At 46.3% G+C, this 22,287-nt stretch overlaps 1 pseudogene; it reads left to right on the forward strand.

Annotated features, from left to right (window-relative positions):
* Positions 1–4,213, forward strand: part of LOC108527326 (molybdenum cofactor biosynthesis protein 1 pseudogene) — a 19,475-nt pseudogene extending 15,262 nt beyond the window's left edge.
* Positions 4,214–22,287: the final 18,074 nt, after the last annotated feature.

Here is a 22,287-nt window from a genome sequence, read left to right on the forward strand (position 1 = left end):
AAAAAAAAAGGCTAGGCGCGGTGGCTCAAGCCTGTAATCTCAGCACTTTGGGAGGCCAAGATGAGCGGATCACGAGGTCAGGAGATCGAGACCATGCTGGCTAACACGGTGAAACCCCGTCTCTACTAAAAAAATACAAAAAACTAGCCAGGCGAGGTGGCGGGTGCCTGTAGTCCCAGCTACTCGGGAGGCTGAGGCAGGAGAATGGCGTAAACCCGGGAGGCAGAGCTTGCAGTGAGCCGAGATCGCGCCACTGCACTCCAGCCTGGGCCACAGAGCCAGACTCTGTCTCATAAAAAAAAAAAAAAGGGAAAGAAAAAAATCTGTAGTTAGACAACATATAGATGTAATTTTGATTATAGGACAGAAAATAAATGCTATTCACTTTGTCAATCTAAAATTAAATTTCAAATTATAGAAGTTGAAAAGTAAAAGGGAGAAGAACTCAAAGTGTGTGACAGGCTGACATTCCCATCTCACGAAACAGGAACCAGGAGACACTACATAATTAATAGAATTAGAAGTAAAACTGTTAGCATATGACCAAAGTTACTGGAGCAGACACACTACATAACCAATATTTATTCCCCTTACTTCCTTGTAACAGGACCCTAGTTTTGTTCAGGACATCAATATGTAATGATGATATGTAATGGATCATTCAGAAACCAGTGAATCTTAACCCTGGCCGCACATTGCAACCACCTAGAAGAGATTATAATTTAATTGGTCTAGGGCAAGTTTTCTCAAACTTGACACAACTGACATTTTGAACAGAATAATTCTGTGTTGTTGGGGGCCGTTGTGTGTGTTGTAGGGTGTTTTACACCATCCTGGCCTCTAGCCACTTAGTGGTGGGAGCACCTCGCCCCAGTTACAAGAATCAAGACTGTATACAGACATTGCCAACTTGCCCTTGGTTGAGAACCACTGAACCTAGGATAAGACTATGTTCAGAGATGTACACTTAAAATATCCCTAGGAGATTCTAATATGTAACCAGGGTTGAGAACTATTGATATAAGCCAATTAGTCAATCCAGTTTCTTGTAGGTTTTTCCAGGTTCTCTTGCTTCTATGTGTGGTCATATGACTTAGTTCTGGCCAGTGAGATTTAAGTGGAAGTTTGCTTTGCTAGAGGGTTTGTGAGTGGAGGTCTAAGAAAGCTTGTACTTTATTGATGAAAGGTGACAGACATAGCTTCTGTTTCTTGCCTATTCTCCTCTTTTTCCTGTTTGTATGAAGCTGTGAATGTTTGGAGTTGTGGCCATCATCTTGTAATCAAATGAAGACAAGCATGAATATAAAAACTAGCCTGTTAAGTATGGCAGAGAGGAAAGACAGGAAAGGCATAAAATAAAATTTTATTTAAATTTTTATTTTATTTTAAACTGAGTCCCTGCTGGCAGTTTTTGGCAACTGAACCAACAATAAGCAGGACTTGTTAAGTGAGTACAAATTTCTTTGTGTTTAAGCTGCCGTAGGCAGTTTTTTGTCATCTGAGTGAAAATCAATCACAATTACTACAGTCACAAATGTAATAAAAGGAAGAAGTAAAAACAGATACTCAACTGGTAGGATGGAAATGGGAAGGAGAGAGAATACTGTAAACAAGCTATATCTTCATTTCTCATAACAGGAAGTATAAAGGGATAAATAAAAACAGTTGCATATATATATATCCAAAAGAATTGAAAACACAAGTGCACACACACACTTATATATGAACGCTCACAGCAGCGTTATTCATAACAGCCCAAGGTGGAAACAGTCTAAATGTCCATCAACTGATGAATGGATAAACCAAATGTAGTCTATACATAAAATGTAGTCTATACATGCATTACTTTATGACTAGCCATCATAAAGTAATGGGGCACTGACACACCCGACGACATGGATGAACCCTGAAATCACTACACCAAGTGACAGAAGCCAATCATACAAGGTCACATACTGTGTGATTCCATTTATATGAAATGTCCAGAAAAGGTAAATCTATAGAAACATAAAGCAGATGGGCCTGGCGCAGTGGCTCACGCCTGTAATTTCAGCACTTTGGGATACCGAGGCAGGCAGAGCATTTGAGGTCAGGAGTTCGAGACCAGACTGGCCAACATGGTGAACCACCACCTCTACTCAAAATCCAAAACATTAGCCGGGCGTGGTGGTGTATGCCTGTTATCCCAGCTACTCAGGAGGCTGAGGTAGGAGAATCGCTTTTGCTCGGCCAGTGTGCTCCCGAAGCCGGCTGCGGGCCGCGGCTCTGCCGGGATTAAGCTTCACGGTGGCGCGGCCACTGTCCCGGATACTGAGGCGGCTCCTGAGGTCCAACGCCCGGAGCTGCAGCTCAGGGGTTCCGGTGATGCCGCCTCGCCCCGGCGAGTCCGCCCAAGCTGCCTGAGAGGAGCTGTCCAGGCGGAGGCAGTTCCTGCGGGAGCACAAGGCCCCCTTTTCCGCCTTCCTCACAGACAGCTTCAGCTGGCAGCACAGCTACCTGCGGATCTCCCTCACGGAGAAGAACAGCCTCATATGTCAATACCGCATGCCCAAGGAGGGGTCCCTCTGACCCCCAAGGTCAACCTGCTGACCACAGAGGAGATCCTGACCCTTGCCTGGCTCTTTGTGAAGGAAGGCGTGGAAAAAGTTCCGGCTCATGGGCGGAGAGCCGCTCATCTAGCTGAACGTGATGGACACTGTGGCCCAGCTCCAGCGGCTGGAAGGGCTGAGGACCATCGGTGTCACCACCAACGGCATCAACCTGGCCCGGCTGCTGCCCCAGCTTCACAAGGCTGGTCTCAGCGCCATCAACATCAGCCTGGACACATTGGGGCCTGCCAAGTTTGAGTTCATCGTCCGCAGGAAAGGCTTCCACAAGGTCATGGAGGGCATCCACAAGGCCACCGGCTATACAACCCTGTGAAGGTGAACTGCGTGGTGATGCGAGGCCTTAATGAGGATGAACTCCTGGACTTTGTGGCCTTGACCGAGGGCCTCCCCCTGGACGTGCGCTTCATAGAGTACATGCCCTTTGATGGTAACAAGTGGAACTTCAAGAAGATGGTCAGCTATAAGAAGATGCTAGAAACTGTCCGGCAGCAATGGCCAGAGCTGGAGAAGCTGCCAGAGGAGGAATCCAGGACAGCCAAGGTCTTTAAAAATCCCTGGATTCCAAGGCCAGATCAGCTTCATCATGTCCATGTCTGAGCATTTCTGTGGGACCTGCAACCGCCTGTGAATCACAGCTGACGGGAACCTCAAGGTCTGCCTCTTTTGGAAACTCTGAGGTATCTCTACTGGATCACTGCAAGCTGGGGCCTCCAAGCAGGAGCTGCTGAGAATCATCCGGGCTGCCGTGGGCAGGAAGAAGCAGCAGCATGCAGGCATGTTCAGTATTTCCCAGATGAATAACCGGCCCATGATCCTCATTGGTGGGTGACCCATCAAGTCATTTTTGATGTTCCATGAATCCCCACCAGCTAATCCAAGCATTTCCTCCTGGGACCCCCTCCATGTTCAGGGTCTAAGATCCAGAATGAGATTCTCTAGCCAGATGGCCACTTTATGGAAAGGATACAGGGTTCCCCAGACCCCACTTCTAGCCCAGCAGCAGCTAGGGTCTGGCTCCTTTCAGAGACACTACACTTCCCATGCAGACTCAGATGCCAACTCAAAGAGCCTTAGCCCAGGTTCCTGGGCTCCTGCTGCCCCCTCAGGACCCCAGTTAACCTCAGAACAACTAACTCATGTGGACTTGGAAGGACAAGAAGCTATGGTAGATGTGAGCAGGAAGAGCGGGTGGCTGTGGCCTCAGCCATGGTCCTCCTGGGGCCTGTAGCCTTCAAGCTTGTCCAGCAGAACCAGCTCAAGAAAGGAGATGCCCTGGTGGTGGCCCAGCTGGCTGGAGTCCAGGCAGCCAAGCTGACCAGCCAGCTGATCCCTCTGTGCATCCCTCCTGGTGCCACCAATGTGGTCCTGAGCCACGTTCCAGGTGCAGCTGGAGCTGGACAGCACGTACCATGCGGTGGAGATCTGGGCATCTTGCCGGACTTGGGACCCCCACCAGGGTGGAAATGGAGGCCCTGACCTCTGGTGCAGTGGCCGCCCTCACTCTGTATGACATGTGCAAGGCTATCAGCAGGGACATCATGTTGGAGGAGATCAAGCTCATTAGCAAGACTGGCGGTCAGCGGGGGGACTTCCATCGGGCTTAGTTCCTGCCCTTCTCACCCATAGCCCAGCCAGGTCTGGAGATGGGATGCAATTTAAGCTGAGGGAAAGACATCAATTTCCTTTAATCACAGTCACTGTTTACCTTGAGCACTAAACCTGAAGTCAGCCTGCTCTACTACTAGGCCTGCTGCTAGATGATCTTTAATGACTGATGGGGCTTCCTTTCTATAGGGAGGATACCAGCAGGCCCTTAAGCCTTCCAGGACACTAAGGTCATGGGAGCTGGACTGCAACAAGCAATGCTAGATAACTGAGAAATCATGTTCTTTCTGGACTATTTCAGACAACCGGTCTCAGACAGTCCAGCCCAGAAATTTTCCTTCTCATTTTGGGTTTTCTCTTTTACTTTCCTGGGGAAAGATTAAGGGCTCATTAAGCAGAGGAACCCACTTTGAGGACAGCAAAGCACAAGCTTGCCTGAAGAATGCATCTCCCCAGCAGCTCTGCCTCCCTAAGTCTGTAAAGCCACAGCCCTGCCCTGTCCTGACTTCATCTCTCCCTCTGCCCAAGTCTATGTCCCATCAAACTTGTAGCCTTTCAGCTTAACAGTTGCCTGGTCCTGTTGGCTCCCTTTCCTCAGGCCCCCTCCTCTGAAACAGGATGTGCACACGTGGGCCACAGCCCTAAGGACTCCTGACGGACCACATAGCCCACACCTGGCCCTGCTCATGGCTGTTCCACCCACCCCTCCTTATTCTGGAGCATATCAGGGAAAGAAGAGTTGATGACAGATTGCCTTCACCCTCGGCGCACAAATAAAGCTACGATGCCAACTTTGCAGATGTAATAAATAAATAAATAAAGTAAGTAGATGACTAGTTGCCTAGGGTTGGGGGAGGGGCAATGGGGAATGATTGCCTAATAGATATGGGGTTTCCTTTTGGCATGATGAAAACATCCTAAAATCAGATAGTGGTGACAGTTGCACAACTTTATGAATATACAAAACCCCACTGAACTACACTCTTTAAAATGATAAATTTAATGGTATGTGAATTATACCGCATTAAATAAAAATAAAAATAAAAAACACCTACAGAAACAGCTTTTAAGCTGAGTATTAGAGGTATGGAAGGATCCACCAAAAGGCAAAGTTGAAAGACACTCCTTCTTAGGAACAGGAAGAGGGCTTGGGAGGGCAATTGCTTTTCATTATTAGTCCTTCTGGATCCTTTGATATATATATAATTTTAAATGTGTCTGTATTACTTTGGTAAAAATTTTAAAGAAAATTTAAAGGAAAAAAGTGACATAAGAATCTTTCTTTCTTTGTAGCCTTCGATAAGCTAGCAACTGGTGTAAGCAATAAATTTTCTCTCTTATTTCCAGGCAAGCTGCCAAATTAAATCCCTTTCTTTTCCTGCTGATGTCTGCCAACGTGGTGTCAGAGACTGAAAACTAGCTTCTAAGTAAATAGGAAAAAAGAAAAATAAAAAGCACAGTCTTAACTAAAATCACACATTTATAATTCTTCGAGCTCATGACTAACACAATGTTTTTCATAACCCTGAAAAAGTGAGGAGCATGTCATAACTCACAAATAACCTCTAAAACCATTTAAGAGCTTTTCAGCAAGAGAAAGGAGAGTGTTAAACAGCAATAACCTGTCACATCAATCCAGATTTAAATTCCAAACCAGTAGGACAAATGTACACAGCCACGTGTACATGAACTCTGCAGATATCAAAATAGAAGTTTATGCTTTCAACTGAGCAATGCATTTTCCTGGAGAGAACACTTTCTTCCTTCAAATGAGTATGAAAGGCCTCAAATCCAAGATATCTGAGCAACTGCTCCTGAAGAATCCAGTTTCAACTCCTACAAAATGCAACTGCAACTTAGAAACAAAATGCAGACATATTTTCTTTTCCCTTTTTTTTTTTTTTTTTTTGACACGGAGTCTCGCTCTGTCACCCAGGCTGCTGGAGTGCAGTGGCGTGATCTTGGCTCACTGCAACCTCCACCTCCCAGGTTCAAGTGATTCTTCTGCCTCAGCCTCCCAAGTAGCTGGGGTTACAGGCACCCGCCACCACGCCCAGATAATTTCTGTATTTTTAGTAGAGATGGGGGTTCACCATGTTGGTCAGGCTGGTCTCAGACTCCTGACCTCATGATCCACCCGCCTTGGCCTCCCAAAGTGCTGGGATTACAAGCATGATTACCCCACCGCGCCTGGCCATTTCTCTATTTTCTTTTCTTTCTCTATTTTCTTTTCTTTTTCTCTTTCTTTCTTTCTCTCCTCTCTGTCTTCTTCTTCCTCTTTTTTTTTTTTTTTTTTTTTTTGACAGGGTCTCACTCTGTCACCCAGGCTGGAGTGCAGTGGTGCGACCTCAGCTCACTTTAACCTCTGCCTCCCAGGTTCCAGCAATCCTTCCAGGTAGCTGGGACTACAGGTGTATGTCACAACACCCGGCTAATTTATTTATTTATATATATGTATATTTTTTGTAGAGGCAGGGATTTTCTCATGTTGCTCAGGATAGCCTCGAACTCCTGAGTTCAAGCAATCCACCCACCCCGACCTCCCAAGTGTTGGGGTTACAGGCGTGAGCCACTGCACCCGGTCTCGCACACATTTTCATTAGGTGCCCTCTGATGTCAGCAGCTGGTTGAAGGTTTAATGGTTTAGAGTGCGCGCAGAGTGGGGTGGGAACTTGTGTGTCTCACCCCTGCCCCACCCCACTTGGATTTCCCTGCAGTTTCCACCAGAGTCATGAGCAGAACCTAAAACAAATGGGTTTACAAGTAACTTTAGCCTCTTTGGCTACTTCTGGTGCTCACCGAATCCAGAAAAATGTTCTTTTTTAATGTCCTGTTATTTTGCACAAACGATTTCCTGCTTAGAGTGAGGCGCAAAACCTCTGGCTTTTAACTCTACCAAAGACCTACTTGAAGTCAATCTGCACTTTTTTAATTTTTTAGGCGCAGCAAGGTCTTATCTCATTCTATCTGCATTTTATAACAATCCCACATTTTGTCTCTACTTTCCTCAAGCATTCTAACCCTTCCGTGCCCTCGCTGCCAGCCACCCACTCAAGGGAACTTCACACACTCAAGAGCGACAGGGGCTGGACAGAAGAACCTGGCAGCTGTCCAAAGCCTTCAGTGCGTAATTTCCCACCAAGAGCAAGAAGGACAAGGCTTCTTCCCTGCGGCCTCCTCTTGCCAATCCTCACCGGATTCTTAGTTCCTGCCTCAGTGTTATTTTCTCCAAGCAACACAGCAAGTGAGGCCCGATGGGTCTGGAAGGCTTACACGGCCCAAAGGGGCAATGACGGTGGGCTTCAGAGCTGTGGTTGAGAGTCCAGAGGATTTCAGCCTGGATTTCACATACCATCCTCATCATGAGGAAGGAAGCAGCTCCCATATGGGAGCTGGGAAGTGGGTTGGCTGCCGAAAGCACCAGGTTCACCTCCTGAGGGCTCACATTGGTGAAAAAGTTTCTCCTTCCCACTAACTGGATCCTATTTGACCTGGTTTGAGTCATGTGTTCATCCCTGGGCCAATCACTATTGCCTGATAGAAGGATTCTGATAGGCCACATCCAAGTCACATGATCATGTTGAGTCATGTGCTCATCTCTGGACCAATCACTGTGACCTGGTGGGCAGATTCTAATAAGCCAGGCCCAAGTCACATGATCACCTGCCTGATTGTGGGAGCGGGAAGTCAGGATTGTAGTTACAAAAAGAAGGGGAATGAGTCTCCCAGAAATATGAATCGGGCTTTCTCTACATATATCTACTCAAAAACAGCAACAGCAAACAAAAAATTAGAAGGAAGGTTGAAGACAAACACTAGGAGCATAAAAGTCTCTCCTACTGTGTAGACAGATGCGTCCTTAGGATCGACCTCTACATACCATTTTGTTACTTGCTATTTTTACTTATTTGTTGAGGACTTAGTATATACAGTGCTCTAATAAAGTTCAGCACAGAGGATGCACAGAAAGACTGGGAAAAAAGGTAAGTGCAGCTAGGTGCAGTAGTTCACACCTATAATCCCAGCACTTTGGGAGGGTGAGACAGGAGGTTCGCTTGAGGCCATGAGTTCAAGGCCGGCCTGGGCAACATAAGAAGATGCCTGTCTCTAAAACACTAAAATAAAATAAATTAGCCAGTGTGGTGGCACACGACTATAGTTCCAGTTACTCAGGAAGGTGAGGCGGGAGGATCACTTGAGCCCAGGAGTTCCATGCTGCAGTGAGCTATGATCATGACAGAGCACGACTGTGAGTCTTTAAAAAAAAAAAAGTAAACACCTTTTTTAAGCTTTTAATATAAATGACCAAACTGTACCCAGAGGGATTTCATGTTTGTATACCCACTCACGGTGCCTAGACTTCCCTACCCACCGGCCTCAGTTAGCACAGCCATGGAACCATCCTCCCACAGAAGACAACGCTCAGAGATCTCTTTCCAGGAAGGCCTTTTCAGGAGGCCTCAACCTCCAATTCGAGTCTCTGAGGCTTAAAAATGGAAAAGACTGGAAAATGTCCATCTTAGACCCTTTCACCCCCTTATTGGAGGCCCTGTGCCCCCTCTGATGTCCTTCTCTCCTGTTCCCCTTCAGGTGTTGGCCAGAGATAGCTTAAAGCAAGAACTGTTCAGGACCATTTACGGTTTTTAATATCAGAGCTTGGAAAGACTTACTGGTGGAATTTCAGGCATCAGGACCCACAGTGGAGGAAATCCTATAATTTGATGTCAGGCTGACTTGGGTTTCATCCCCAGCCTTACCACTTATTAAGTATGTAGCTTTGGGCAAAATACTGAACGGATCCTCCAGTTATTCTGAGGATAAACTTGAAAGTACTACTATATTTTAAATACCCATCAAGCGATCTGGTTTAAAGTCAGCACCCGGTAAATGTATTGTTGCACTGTGACTTGCTTTGCTGTTTGACCTTTGCCAAATCCCCATGTCTCTGGACAGTGAGGGTTGAATGAGATGTTCCGCCTGTTCTGAGAGCCTGGGATTTCTGAGTGCAGGATGTGTTGGAAGTCCAGTGCAGAGAGGCATGGTGTGTGTGCATGCATGCACCTGTATGCCTGTGTTTTGTGTGGGAACATGAATATATATGTGTCCCTTGGCACTAGGTGAAGATGTTACCCTTGGAACCCCAAACCCCATGGAGGCAGAGAGCTTTCCAGCTTCCTGCCACCATGTCAGGGTGGCAATCACTTGAAAGTTTTGGAAAACCTGAGAGGCTGGCAGGGAGATGGATCTGTAGGAGACCAAAGTTGGGTTGCCAGGGAGTCACCTCCACTCCTTCCCCAGGATGCTTGAAAGAAATAAGGGGGCTAAGTGGGTTTGGCCTGGCTCCTCCGCAACTCTGTGCACTGCAGGCTCAGCTCCTCCTGCAGTGTGCTGGCTGGTGGCCAGGCCTCATTTTCAATGTTCACAGCTAAATTGGATCCAGATGTTGCTGAGGAATCTGATGTTAAACAAATGCATTCCCTGGGCAGCCGTCATTTCTTTTTTTTTTTTTTTTTTTTTTTTTTTTGATGGGTGCAGCCGTCATTTCTACTGCAGAAGGGCAGGAAGCTTCAGACCCCTGAGCCTGGGCAAAGGTGTTGGAGGGGCCCGAGGCTGATGGGATCTCCGGTTGTTTCTTCTGTGGGGCAGTAGGGTGTTCCCTAGCTGGCCTAACTTATGGCCAGATTATCATGTTCATGAAATATCTGGTCAAATGATGGGCTGGACCTCTTTCAAAGGTACATGAATCCCACCTCTCCATCTTGGGAGCTGCTTCCAGACGAGCTTGATTTCTTGTGTGCTTTCCTTAACTTGAGCTTGTCCTTTCATCAGGCTTGGAAGGGTCCGGCTGCATGGAGCCAGTGGTGGGACATGTCGAGGGAGTCCAGGAGCTGAGCATGGATGCTCTATTGCCCTCCTATGTTTTGAAATCTACTGAATGTCACAGACAGTCTTCTCTCTCTTCCTTCCAGGGGTACTGTGTGCCAGACATTCAAAGACAGCACTTGGGAGATCTTCATAGCAGCCCTCAAAGTAGGTTTTAGCCTCTGCTCAGAGTAACTGTTAAATAACTCCATGGAGGTTACAACAGCAGAGGCTGGTGGAGCCACAATTGAAGTTGAGGTCTGACTGACATTGAGAGAGTGTTTTCTCCCTCTTCCATGGTGTATTCATCAAGCACTGGACCTGACACCAGGGGACACAGATGAACCAGAAACCCTGCCCTGGGGAAGCTGGTAGGGCAGGGAGGAGTCAATAACAACTGAGACAGAGTCGAGCAAAAGGTGGGCTGAAGCAGGGCTGGAAATGACTTCAGTGGAGTGCAGGGGAGGGAGAGACACAGCTGCAGAGAGGTGCTGACTGAGTCAGGGAGAGGCTGTTACGGAGGAGGACAACCCTAAGGGATGGTGGCTCTCTAAAGGAGCAGGACATGGTGACTAAATGCAATGTGGGATCCCAGGTTGACTCTTGGATTAAAAAAAATAATAATTTTTTAAAAAGCTACAGGTTGGGTGCAGTGGCTCACGCCTGTAATCCCAGCACTTTGGGAGGCTGAGACTGGTAGATTGCTTGAGCTCAGGGGTTTGAGACCAGACCGGGCAACATGGTGAAACCCTGGCTCTACCCACAGTACAAAAACTTAGCCGGGTGTGGTGGCGCACATCTGTGGTCCCAGCTACTTGGGAGGCTGAGGGGAAGGATCGCTTGAGCTCAGTGGGTGGAGGTTGCAGTGAGCTGAGATCGCACCACAGCACTCCAGTCTGGGCGACAAGAGTGAGACTGTCTCAAATAAAGAAAAAAAATTACGAAAGGCCTTACTAAGGTGATTGATATAATTTAAATATGTAGTCTATTTTAGATAATAATAGAGTGTCAATATAAAATCTCCTTAATTATATTTAAATTGTGGTTAAAATTACAAAATTAAAATACAAAAATACTAAAAATACAAAAAGTAGCCGAGCACGGTGGTACATGTCTGTAGTCCCAGCTACTTGGGAGGCTGAGGCATGAGAATGCTTGAACCCAGGAGGCGGGGGTTGCAGTGAGCCAAGATTGTACCACTGCACTGCAGCCTGGGGAACAGAGTGAGACTCTGTCTCAAAACAACAACAAAAAGAGCCTATGCATTGACATACAGCCAAGTGGTAACATATCAACAACTGATGAACTTAGATGAAAGATATAAGGGTATCTTATACAGATACCGAAAAGAAAAGAAGAAATAGCAGAAAAAGAAATCAGTAAAGGAGAAGTGGGAGAGGGCAGAAGGGCAGGGTCCTGGCAGCCCAGACAGGGTGGGTGAGTCCAGGAACTCAGCACAGGCTGTGGAAGGCAGGGGTGGAGAGATAGGGTGCAGAACAGTGGGAAGGCCGCTGCCAGCCTTGGAGTGCAGGAAAGCACAGGGAAGGTAGGAGGAGGAGGGAGTCATTGTTTAAAGATTTCTCCAGTAATGTGATGGAGGCTAGGGGCACAGTAGGGGTGAGCAAAGGCCTCCTTAGGATGGGAGCATCCTGAGCCCTTTTCTAGGAAGAACAGAAAGGGCTGACAGAGAGAGAGAGTTGATAAAGAATTAAGGACACTGGGTGCGGTGGCTCACGCCTGTAATCCCAGCACTTTGGGAGGCCGAGGCGGGTGGATCATGAGGTCAGGAGTTCAAAACCAGCCTGACCAACACGGTGAAACCCTGTCTCTACTAAAAATACAAAAATTAGTCAAGTGTGGTGGCACATGCCTGTAAACCCCAGCTACTTGGGAGGCTGAAGCAGGAGAATCGCTTGAACCCGGGAGGTGGAAGTTGCAGTGAGCTGAGATTGCACCACTGCACTCCAGCCTGCAGATGGAGAGCAAGACTCCATCTCAAAAAAAAAAAAAGAGAGCCTGTTTTATTTCCCTATTTTCTTAGCTCTTGACCCAGTGTGGCATCATCTGCCTGGCTTTCTCCTTCATGGCAATGTGGGCTCTGTGAAGGCAGTAATTCTTCACTCCTTTTCTTTATCTTCTTGGCTTTGTCCCCAGCATATGGCAGGGCTCTGTAAGTATTTTTGAATTAATGAGTGACAAGGTGTGTCTTAGTTTTCTGGGGTGGCTGTAGTAGAGGACCATGGACTGGGCGGCTTCAAAACAGGAATGTGCTGTCTCACAACTTTGGAGCCTGAGAGGCTGGAGTCAAAGTGTAGGTGCTGGCTCCTTCTGAGGGCTGTGAGGGAAGGATCTGTTCCAGGCCCTCTCTTTGGCTGATAGACAGCCCCCTTCTCCCTGTGCCTTTTTGTTTTTGAGACAGGGTCCCGTTCTGTCCCCAGGATGGAGTGCAGTGTCACAATCATAGATCACTGCAGCCTGGACTTCCTGGACTCAAGTGATCCTCCCACCTCAGCCTCCCAAGTAGCTGGGACTACAGGTGTGCCCCACCATGCCTAGCTCATTTTTAATTTGTTTTTATTTTTATTTTTTGAGATGGATTCTCATTCTTGTCATCCAGGCTGGAGTGCAGTGGTACAATCTCAGCTCACTGCAACCCCCACCTCCTGGGTTCAAGCGATTCTCTTGCCTCAGCCTCCCAAGTAGCTGGGACTACAGGTGCATACCACCACGCCTGGTTAATTTTTTTGTATTTCTAATAGAGATGGGGTTTCACCATGTTGGCCAAGCTGGTCTCGAAATCCTGACCTCAGGTGATCTGTCCACCTCGGCCTCCCAAAGTGCTGAGACTACAGACATGAGCCACTGAGCCCGGCCTTAAAATTTTTCCTGAGACAGGGGTTGTGCTGTATTGTCCAGGGTGGTCTTAAACTCTTAAACTCCTGGCCTCAAGCAATTCTCCCATCTCAGCCTCCCAAAGTGCTAGGATTACAGGCGTGAGCCACGGTGCCTGCCTATTCTCCCTGTGTCTTTACAATATCTTCCTCTGTGAATGTCTGTCTCTGTGTCCACATTTCTCAGTTTTCTAAGAACACCAGTCATATTGGATTAGCACCCATCCTACTGCACTCATCTTAATTAATTATATCTGCAATGACACTATTTCCAAATAAGGTCACGTTTTTGAAGTGCTCAGGGTTAGGACTTCAACACATGAATTTTTGAGGGACACAATTTAACTGATAATGGGGGAGGCAGGGGTAGGGGTGCATCTAGGTTTGGAGGGGAGGGGCGAAGGCTAGAATCGGTTTAGGCTGGATGCCAGGGGCAGGCTGACCATGACCCTAAGACTGGAGACTGGGATGGGGTTGAGGGCACTCAGCTGAGTGTTAAAAAAGAAGTAAAAAAGGTCCTCCTGCTCTGTGTGGCCCTGGAGAGCTGGACTAAAGCCAAAGGGAGGATGTTTTGGTTCCATTGAAGGGAAGCCTGTATGTTAAGAGGAACGCCAATCTAAGTGCAGAAAGAAGAAAGGTGCTCTGAGGGTGGGAGGTGAGTGTCCCTGTGGGCTTGGGGCTGAGGACACAGCTGGGGCCTGAAGCTCGCAGGTCGTCCAGTGAACCGTGAGGTGAGATCTGGTGTCTGTCCTCCTGCTGAGGCCTGGCTGGGAGCACTGGCCACACTTGGGCAGTCCAGGAGGAAGCTGAGGGCTGGAGAAGGCTCTGCCCCCACACTCCTCCCTGTGGAATGCCCCCTGGCCAGGCCAGTTACAAAGTGTCCCTCAGGGTCCCCAAAGTTGTTCCCCAAGTTGACTCTGGGCTGATCAGGATACCCGGACTTTGTGGGTCAAGTTCTGTCAGTAATGTTGGGCCACTCTGTTCCTGGTTTTCCAAAGTGGTTGTAACAGTTTACCCTCCTGCCATCAGTGGATGGCAGAGAGTTCCAGGGAGTTCCAGTTGCTCCACATCCTCTTCAACATTTTATATTTTCTCTCATTTATTTTAGCCTTTTTGTTGGGAATAGCTGTGGTTTTAAACAGCTAAACCACACTTTTGTTGGTGCTACCATAGGAACCTGCCATGCCCTGACAAGGTTGAGTTCCTATACTGTCTGCCATTACAGCACGTGTGGCATTTACGATTGTTCACTTCTGCATGTGCTCTTCTGACCGTCTCTTGTTTCCACTACACTGGAAGCTTTGGAGGGAAAGGACTGCATCTGCTTTTTTTCTCCATTTCATTCCCAGTGTAGAGTCCAGAGCCTGCCACATAAACAGCCCTCCAGGCAACTAGGATTTGGGGTAACGGTGAGTGATCTCTTAAAGTGGTGACAAATATGTATATAGGGACATGTGTTCTCAGTACCTCTTGAGACTGTGCCTCAGGAAAAGACATTTTTTAAAAAATATGCATTTATTTTGATCTAAGTTAAATAAGTCCAGAAGTAAAGAGTCCAATCGCTGAACTCGTGCTTATGGTGTGGTGACCTGTGATTGTTGGGAATTCAGGCTTGCTCTCTTTGGTGGCTCTGCTGTTCACCACTCTCGGCTTCCACATCGTGGTCTGTGATGACTGCTGAAGCCATCAGTTCCAAATTCCAACGAGCACAGCGGGAGGAGATGAGGATGATGCTTCCATTTTTAAGAATGTTTTATGAAGTTGTATATACACTACTTCTTCTTATATCCGCAAGTCACATCACATCACCACATATGCAAGGGTTCCTAAATAGAAGTTAGGACTCAATTTCCAAGAAGGAGAGAGTCACCAGCAGTGCCTGCCACAGCCTTCAGTAAATATATATTGACTGGAGGAATGATCTTAGTCTGCACAACAACCCTCTGAGATAGGTGTTGTTATTCCCATTTTATAGGTGAATACACTGAGGATCAGAGAGGCTAAAACAGCCTGCCAAAGATAGTAAATGGGTGGCCCTGCAGCCCTGGGACATCTCTCCCCAGGTTTGCCCAGCTGTTGGCTTCCTGCAGCAACCTGGACATTGTCCTCCCCACTCCAGACCCATTTTTCTGCCTGTCCTTTAAGCCTGAGGGTCTTTCCAGCTCTGACCTTCTGGATTTCCATGACAAGCCTGTAGTCCCTCTGCTCAGAAGAGCCAGAACCTTCTACTTCCCCACATGGGGCTATATTGGGGGATGGTGGAAGTCTAAGACTAGCTCTGTGAGGGCTGGCCTCCATTCCTCCCACTGAGGGCTCTGACCACCCAGGGAGGACCTACTCCTGACCCCAGCTGACCAGCAGGCCCCCGTCCTCGCTGACTCTCAGGCCCCACGCGCCTCCACCATCCTGCTTTCTTTCCCGCACCCCACCAACCCAGATCCCACCTCCCAGCCAATGCAGGGCCCCTGGCGCTGGGCCGGAGGAGCCATCTCAGGCTGCAACTGCTGGTGGTGGGCACAGGTGGGGCTGCCCTCTGCCCACACGCTGCACACGAGTCAGGAGCTGCTGGGAATGCTCTCTGGTTTCTGGGTGTCTGGTCCCAACAAGCTCTCCTCCCATCCCAGACCTGCCCACTGTCTCCTGCCTGCCTTTGACAGGAGCTGCAGACTAGAGTGAAATTGCTTTCCTTTCCTGCCAACCTGATGCTTCCACCAATGAAATCCCAACCTTTGCATAATCCACAAGGAATCTGGCCTCTGGCTGCAAGATTGTCTTGCTGACTGTCTCCTGGACGCCTGTGAGGCTCACCCTCCACAGCCTTCCCATCACATGACGTAGGCTCCCTAATACATTTAATCCCTTCTGCCAGGTTGGGGGACTCACCTCCTCTCCCATCTCTTCATCTGCTCGCTTCATATTTGTTGAGCCCCTACTCTACCCCACATTGTGCCAAGCATAGGAAATACAGTGCTGAAAAAGTAAGTCCCCATGGCTTAAAGAGAGAGATGGGCATTATATACAATCTCTCCATGAACATTTGATGACAGAATGAGCCATGTGTGCTAAAGGAAGGGAACACATTTCTATGTGCTCATTTATGCCACAAAGATTTATTGAAGGCCTTCTGTGTCGCAGGCTCTGTTCCATGACAGTGTATCAGAAAATTCCAGCCTAGGCTGGAGCTGAGGCTACCTGAGTTATTCTGAAGGATGAGTCAGAGCTACCTGGAAAAGGTGAGAAGGGAGCCTGGGGTGGAGGGGTGGGTACGGAAGTGCTCTTGACCGAGGGAGAGCATGTGTGGACCTGGCTTAGTCTGTCCACCCAGGAGGAAGGCAGTGTGGCTGAAGGATGGAGAGCAGGGAGTTGGGGAGGAGATGACACTGGGTCCCTGTGTCTCCTTCTAGTCCATCTCACTGGTCAAATCTCACCTCCTCAGTATATATTGATCACTTCCTGCCTTTAGATCCCCAGTATCACCTGCATGGGCCTGTCCCTGCATAGGGAGGGGTCTCTGGAGGGCAGGCATTTGAAGGCAGAGGAAGAGGCCAGGCGCAGTGGCTCTTGCCTGTAATCCCAGCACTTTGGAAGGCTGAGGTGGGCGGATCACTTGAGGTCAGGAGTTCAAAACCAGGCTGGTCAACATGCTGAAACCATCTCTACTAAAAATACAAAAATTAGCCGAGAGTGGTAGTGCATGCCTGTAGTCCCAGGTACTCAGGAGGCTGAGGCACGAGAATCTCTTGAACGGGAGGCAGAGGCTGCAGTGAGCCAAGATCAAGCCACTGCACTGTAGCCTCTGCAACAGAGCAAGACTCCAACTCAAAAAAAAAAAAAAAAAAAAAAAAAGGCAGAGGAAGAGACATCTAGGTTCCAGCCTGGCAAGTAAGGAGCTTAGGAGCAGCCGTGCTGTCCACACAACAAGTAATCAACAGAGGAAACAGAACAATCAACAACCCTTCTTAGAATCATCCACGAGGTGAGGTCACTGGGCACACCATTGCCCCCTCCATTGGAGAGACAGTCATGCGAACACAGAGAACCACACCTCACTGAAGCAGAAACCTGCCTATGAGCTGAAACCTCAGGAGGAATCAGTGCAGGGCTGTGGAAACCGGAATTGTAATTGACACATTGCTGGAGGCTCAGTGTGGACAAGCCTGAGTGACAAAGCTCCAGTGCCACCCAGTCATGAGGAGCTTCCATGCTGTTGTGAATTTTACCCCTGGGAGCTCTACCAGGACCACGTGGTGATTATAGGAGAAAAATCCCCTTATGCTTCCAGCAATGTAAGAGAAACATTTTGAAATTTTGAAAATGTCAGAGCATTCTGTTCTTCTCAACAAGATCTGCCTTCAGGAGAAACTATTTTACCAGCTCCTAAACTTCTGAAGTTTATCAGAGCTTTATTAACCCGGGGAAAGGAAAACACCCAACTCCAGCCCCCTTTGTAACAATTCTGTCCGATGTATGGGGAAAACACTGAAAAGCACAGGTGTTCAGTCCAGGGATGGACTCACCAAAAGACTGAGAACTGCTGGGTGTGGTGGGTCACACCTGTAATGTCAGCACTTTGGGAGGTTGAGGGGGGAGGATCATTTGAGGCCAAGAATTCACGACTAGCCTGGGCAACAGAGTGAGACTTCATCTCTGTGAAAAATTTTAAAAATTGGCCAGTTATGGTGGCTCATCCCTGTAATCCTAGCACTTTGGGAAGCCGAGGCGGGCGGATCACTTGAGGTCAGGAGAGATGACCAGAGATCACCAGAGATCAGCCTGGTCATCAACATGGTGAAACCCCGTCTCTACTAGAAATCCAAAAATTAGTTGGGCGTGGTTGCCCATGCCTGTAATCCCAGCTACTTGGGAGGCTGAGGCAGGAGAATTGCTTGAACCTGGGAGGTGGAGGTTGCAGCGAGCCAAGATTGCACCACTGCACTCCAGCCTGGGCAACAGAGTGAATCTGTGTCTTAAATAAATAAATAAATAAAGCCAGATGTTGTGGCGTGTGCCTGCAGTCCCAGCTACTCAAGAAGCTGAGATGGAAGGATCACTTGAACCCAGGAGCTCAAGGCTGCAGTGAGCTATGATTGTGCCATGGCACTCCGGCCTGGGTGACAGAGTGAGACCCTGTCTCAAGAAAAGAAAAAGACTGAGACCTAATCACAGGGCTATAGAAAGCTTCCCTTCCCCCAACTACCACGCCACTAAAGGCCTATTTCCTGCAGTTCCTTTTACCCAGGACATTATGTCCACCTTTCAACAAAATTATAAGATGCCTTAGAAAGAAAAAAATACAATTTGAAGAGGCTGAACAGGCATCAGAACAAGACTCAGTGGAGGCTACAGTAAGCCAAGATCGCGCCACTGCACTCCAGCTTGGGCGACAGAGCAAGACTCCGTCTCAAAAAAATAAAAGAAAAGAAAATAAAGAAATGGAAGGATTAAGGTATACAGTGTCCGAAAAAAAAATTTAATGAAAGAAATAGAAGGATCAAAAGTAAAAAATCCTGAAAGAAGCCACAACAAAAACCATCTTAGCTAAAGAGAAACAAAGATAAAAACTGCATCCAATTTATTCTTAGAAACCACTTAGGCAAAACGAGAGTAAACATTTAAAGTCTTAAGAAAAAATCCACCAACCTAGAATTCTGTATCCTACACATTTATCCTCCAGAAATGAAGAAGAAATAAAGACTTTCTCAAACAAACAAAAATTGAGACCAGCCTGGCCAACATGGTGAAACCCCAGCTCTACTAATAATACAGTGGTGGCACGTGTCTGTAATCCCAGCTACTTGGGTTGGGGATTGCTGAGGTCAGAGAATTGCTTTACCCAGGAGGCGGAGGTTGCAGTGAGCTGAGACCGTGCCACTGCAGTCCAGCCTGAGTAATAGAGTGAGACACCCTGTCTCAAATAAATAAATAAATAGAGGGAATTTGTTGCCAAAAGATTTGGTTTGCAAAAAATGTTTAAATAAGTTCTTCGGAGAGAATGAAAATAGTATAGGTCAGAAACTCAAATCTACATAAAGAAAAAAAGAGCATCAGAGAATGAATAAGTAGAGGCACAATAAAAGCTTTCATTTTTCTTAATCCAGCTATCACATAACAGTTTGCTCAAAATAGGAACAATGTATTCAATTATGTATGCTGGCAGGGTGTGGTGGCTCACACCTGTAATCTCAGCACTTTGGAATGCTGAGGCTGGCAGATCACCTGAGGTGAGGAGGTCAAGACCATCCTGGCCAACATGGTGAAACCCCGTATCTACTAAAAATACAAAAATTAGACAGGTGTGGTGGCGGGCGCCTGTAATGCCAGCTACTTGGGAGGCTGCTTGAATCGATTGAACCAGGAGGTGGAGGTTGCAATGAGCCAAGATGGCACCACTGCACTCCAGCCTGGGTGACAGAGCGAGACTCCATATCAAATAATAATAATAATAATAATAATTATATATGCTTAAATACACATGCTTATGGATGCTTATGTATAAGTGAAATGAATGACAACAATGAAACAAGGAACAGGAGAGAGAAATTAGAAATTTTTTAAAATTATAAGGCACTTGCATTACCCTTGAAAAGGTGTAGTGTTATTTGAAATCAGGCTTGATTTAGTTTCAATTGTATATTGATTTGTGTGTGTTTATAAAGAAAATTTTTTTAAAGGTATATTGCAAGCTTTAAGGCAACCACTAAAATAATTTTTTAAAGTATAAGTGATATACTAAGAAAGGAGAGAAAATGGAATCCTACAAAATGCCTAATTAAACCCACAAAAGGCAGAGACAGAGCAAAAGACAAAAATAGGAACAAAGAATAAGGGCAGCATATTTTAAAATATGGTAGATAATAATCCAATTATATCAACAATTACATTGAAAGCCAATGGTCTAAATGTACCAATTAAGGACAGAGGTTGTCACAGTATATCAAAAAATAAGATTCAACTGTTAAGTTGTCTACAAAAAATCCATTTTAAATATAAAAAGACATATACATTAAAAGTAAAGAGATAAAGATATTCCATGCCAATGCACATCATAAGAAAGCAGAAGTAGTTATATTAATTTCAGACAGAGCAGACTTCAGCAAGGAAAGTGATCAGGAATAAAGAGGGCATTACAGAATGAGGGAGGGCTCAGTTCTCCAAGGCAACAATACTTAATATGTGTGCACCTAACAACAGAGCATGGGTGTCTGAGAGGCAAAAACTGACAGACCCACAAGAAGAAATAATGAACCCACTTTTAAAGTTGGAGATTTTGGCTGGGTGCGGTGGCTCACACCTTTGTAAACCCAGCACTTTGGGAGGCTGCGGAGGGCAGTTCACCTGAGGTCAGGAGTTTGAGATCAGCCTGGCCAATATGGTGAAACCCTGTCTCTACTAAAAGTACAAAAATTAGCTGGGCGTGGTGGTGTGCGCCTGTAATCCCAGCTACTCAGGAGGCTGAGGCTGGAGAATCACTTGAACCCAGGAGGCAGAGGTTGCAGTGAGCCAAGATCACAGCGCTGCACTCCAGCCTGGGTGATAGAGCAAGACTCCGTCTAAAATAAATAAATAAATAAATAAATAAATAAATAAATAAATAAATAAGTTGGAGATTTTAACACCCCTTTAACAGAAATGGACAGATCCAGCAGGCGGAACTCAGTAGTACCATTAACAGCTGGATATATTGATCTATAAATGGCCTCACCCAACAGCAGCAGATTACACATTCTTCTGAAGCTCACATGGAATATTCACCAAGACAGACCACATTCAGGGCCATAAAAAACACCGTAAGACCGGGTGTGGTGGCTCACACCTGTAATCCCGCACTTTGGGAGGCTGAGGCAGACGGATCACAAGGTCAGGAGTTTGAGACCAGCTTGGCCAACATAATGAAACCCTGTCTCTCCTAAAAATGCAAAAATTAGCCAGGCATGGTAGCACGCATCTATGGTCCCAGCTACTTGGGAGGCTAAGGCAGGAGAATCACTTGAACCCAGGAGGCTGAGGTTGTGGTGAGCCAAGATTGCGCCACTGCACTCCAGCCTGGGTGACAGAGCAAGACTCTGTCTCAAAAAAAAAAAAAAAAAAAAAAAAAAAAAAAAAAAAAAAAACACCTTAATACATGTAAAAGAATAGAAACCATCCAATGTCTGGCCTCAGACCACAGTGGAATTCAACTAGAAATCAGTAAGAGAAAGATAGCTGGAAAATCCCCAAATACTTGGGGATTAAACAACACAATTCCACATAACATATAGGTCAAAAAGGAACTCTAAAGAAAAATTTAAAAATATTCTGAACTAAGTGAAAATGAGAACACAACTTATCAAAATTGTGTGATGTAGTGAAAGTAGTGTTTAGAGAGAAATTGATACTATTGAATGTATGTATCAAAAAAATAAAGGTCTAAAATCAACAATTTAAGCTTCCCCTTTAGGAAACTAGAAACAAAAGAACAAATTAAATTTACACAAAGCAGAATAAAAGAAATAATAAAAACCAAAGTAAAACTCAATGAAATTGAAAACAGGAAATCAATAGAGAAAATCAGTGAAACTAAAGGATGGGTCTTTGCAAGACGATGAAATTGATAAGCCTCTAGCCAGACTAGGAAAAAAGAGAGCAGAGACAAATGACTTATACCAAAACTGTAATTCACTACAGATGAATTAAAAGAATAAATTCATGAGTTGAAAGAATAAAAAATAATATTATGAACAATTCTATGCCCACCAATTTTATGATCTAGATAAAATACACCCATTCCTTGAAAGATACAATCTGCCAATCCACAATGGAGCAAAGATAGTCTTTTCAACAAATGGTACTGGAATAACAGAACATCCACATGTCAAATAATGAATCTAGGCTGGGTGCAGTGACTCATACCTGTAATCCCAGCACTTTGGGATGCTGAGGCAAGAGGATCCCTTGAGCCCAGGAGTTCAAGACAAGCTTGGGCAATATAGTGAGATCGTGTCTGTACAAAAAAAATAGAAAACTTAACGAGTTGTGGTGGTGCACACCTGTGGTCCCAGCTACTCGGGAGGCTGAGGCAGGAGGATCGGTTGAGCCCAGGAGGTCAAGGCTGCAGTGTGCTGTGATTGTGCCACTCTACTAGTCCCATCCGGGTGACAGAGTTGAGACCCTGTCTCAAAAAAGAATCTAACACAGAACTTATACTCTTCATAAAAATTAACTCAAAATGGATCATAGACCTAAATGTAGAAATGCAAAACTATAAAACTTCTAGAAGATGACATAGGAGAGAACCTTGATGGCCTTGAGTATGGCAATGAATTTTTAGATGCAACATCAAA

This window comes from Rhinopithecus bieti, unplaced genomic scaffold (assembly GCF_001698545.2).
Source record: "Rhinopithecus bieti isolate Rb0 unplaced genomic scaffold, ASM169854v2 scaffold_618, whole genome shotgun sequence".
NCBI lineage: Eukaryota > Metazoa > Chordata > Mammalia > Primates > Cercopithecidae > Rhinopithecus > Rhinopithecus bieti.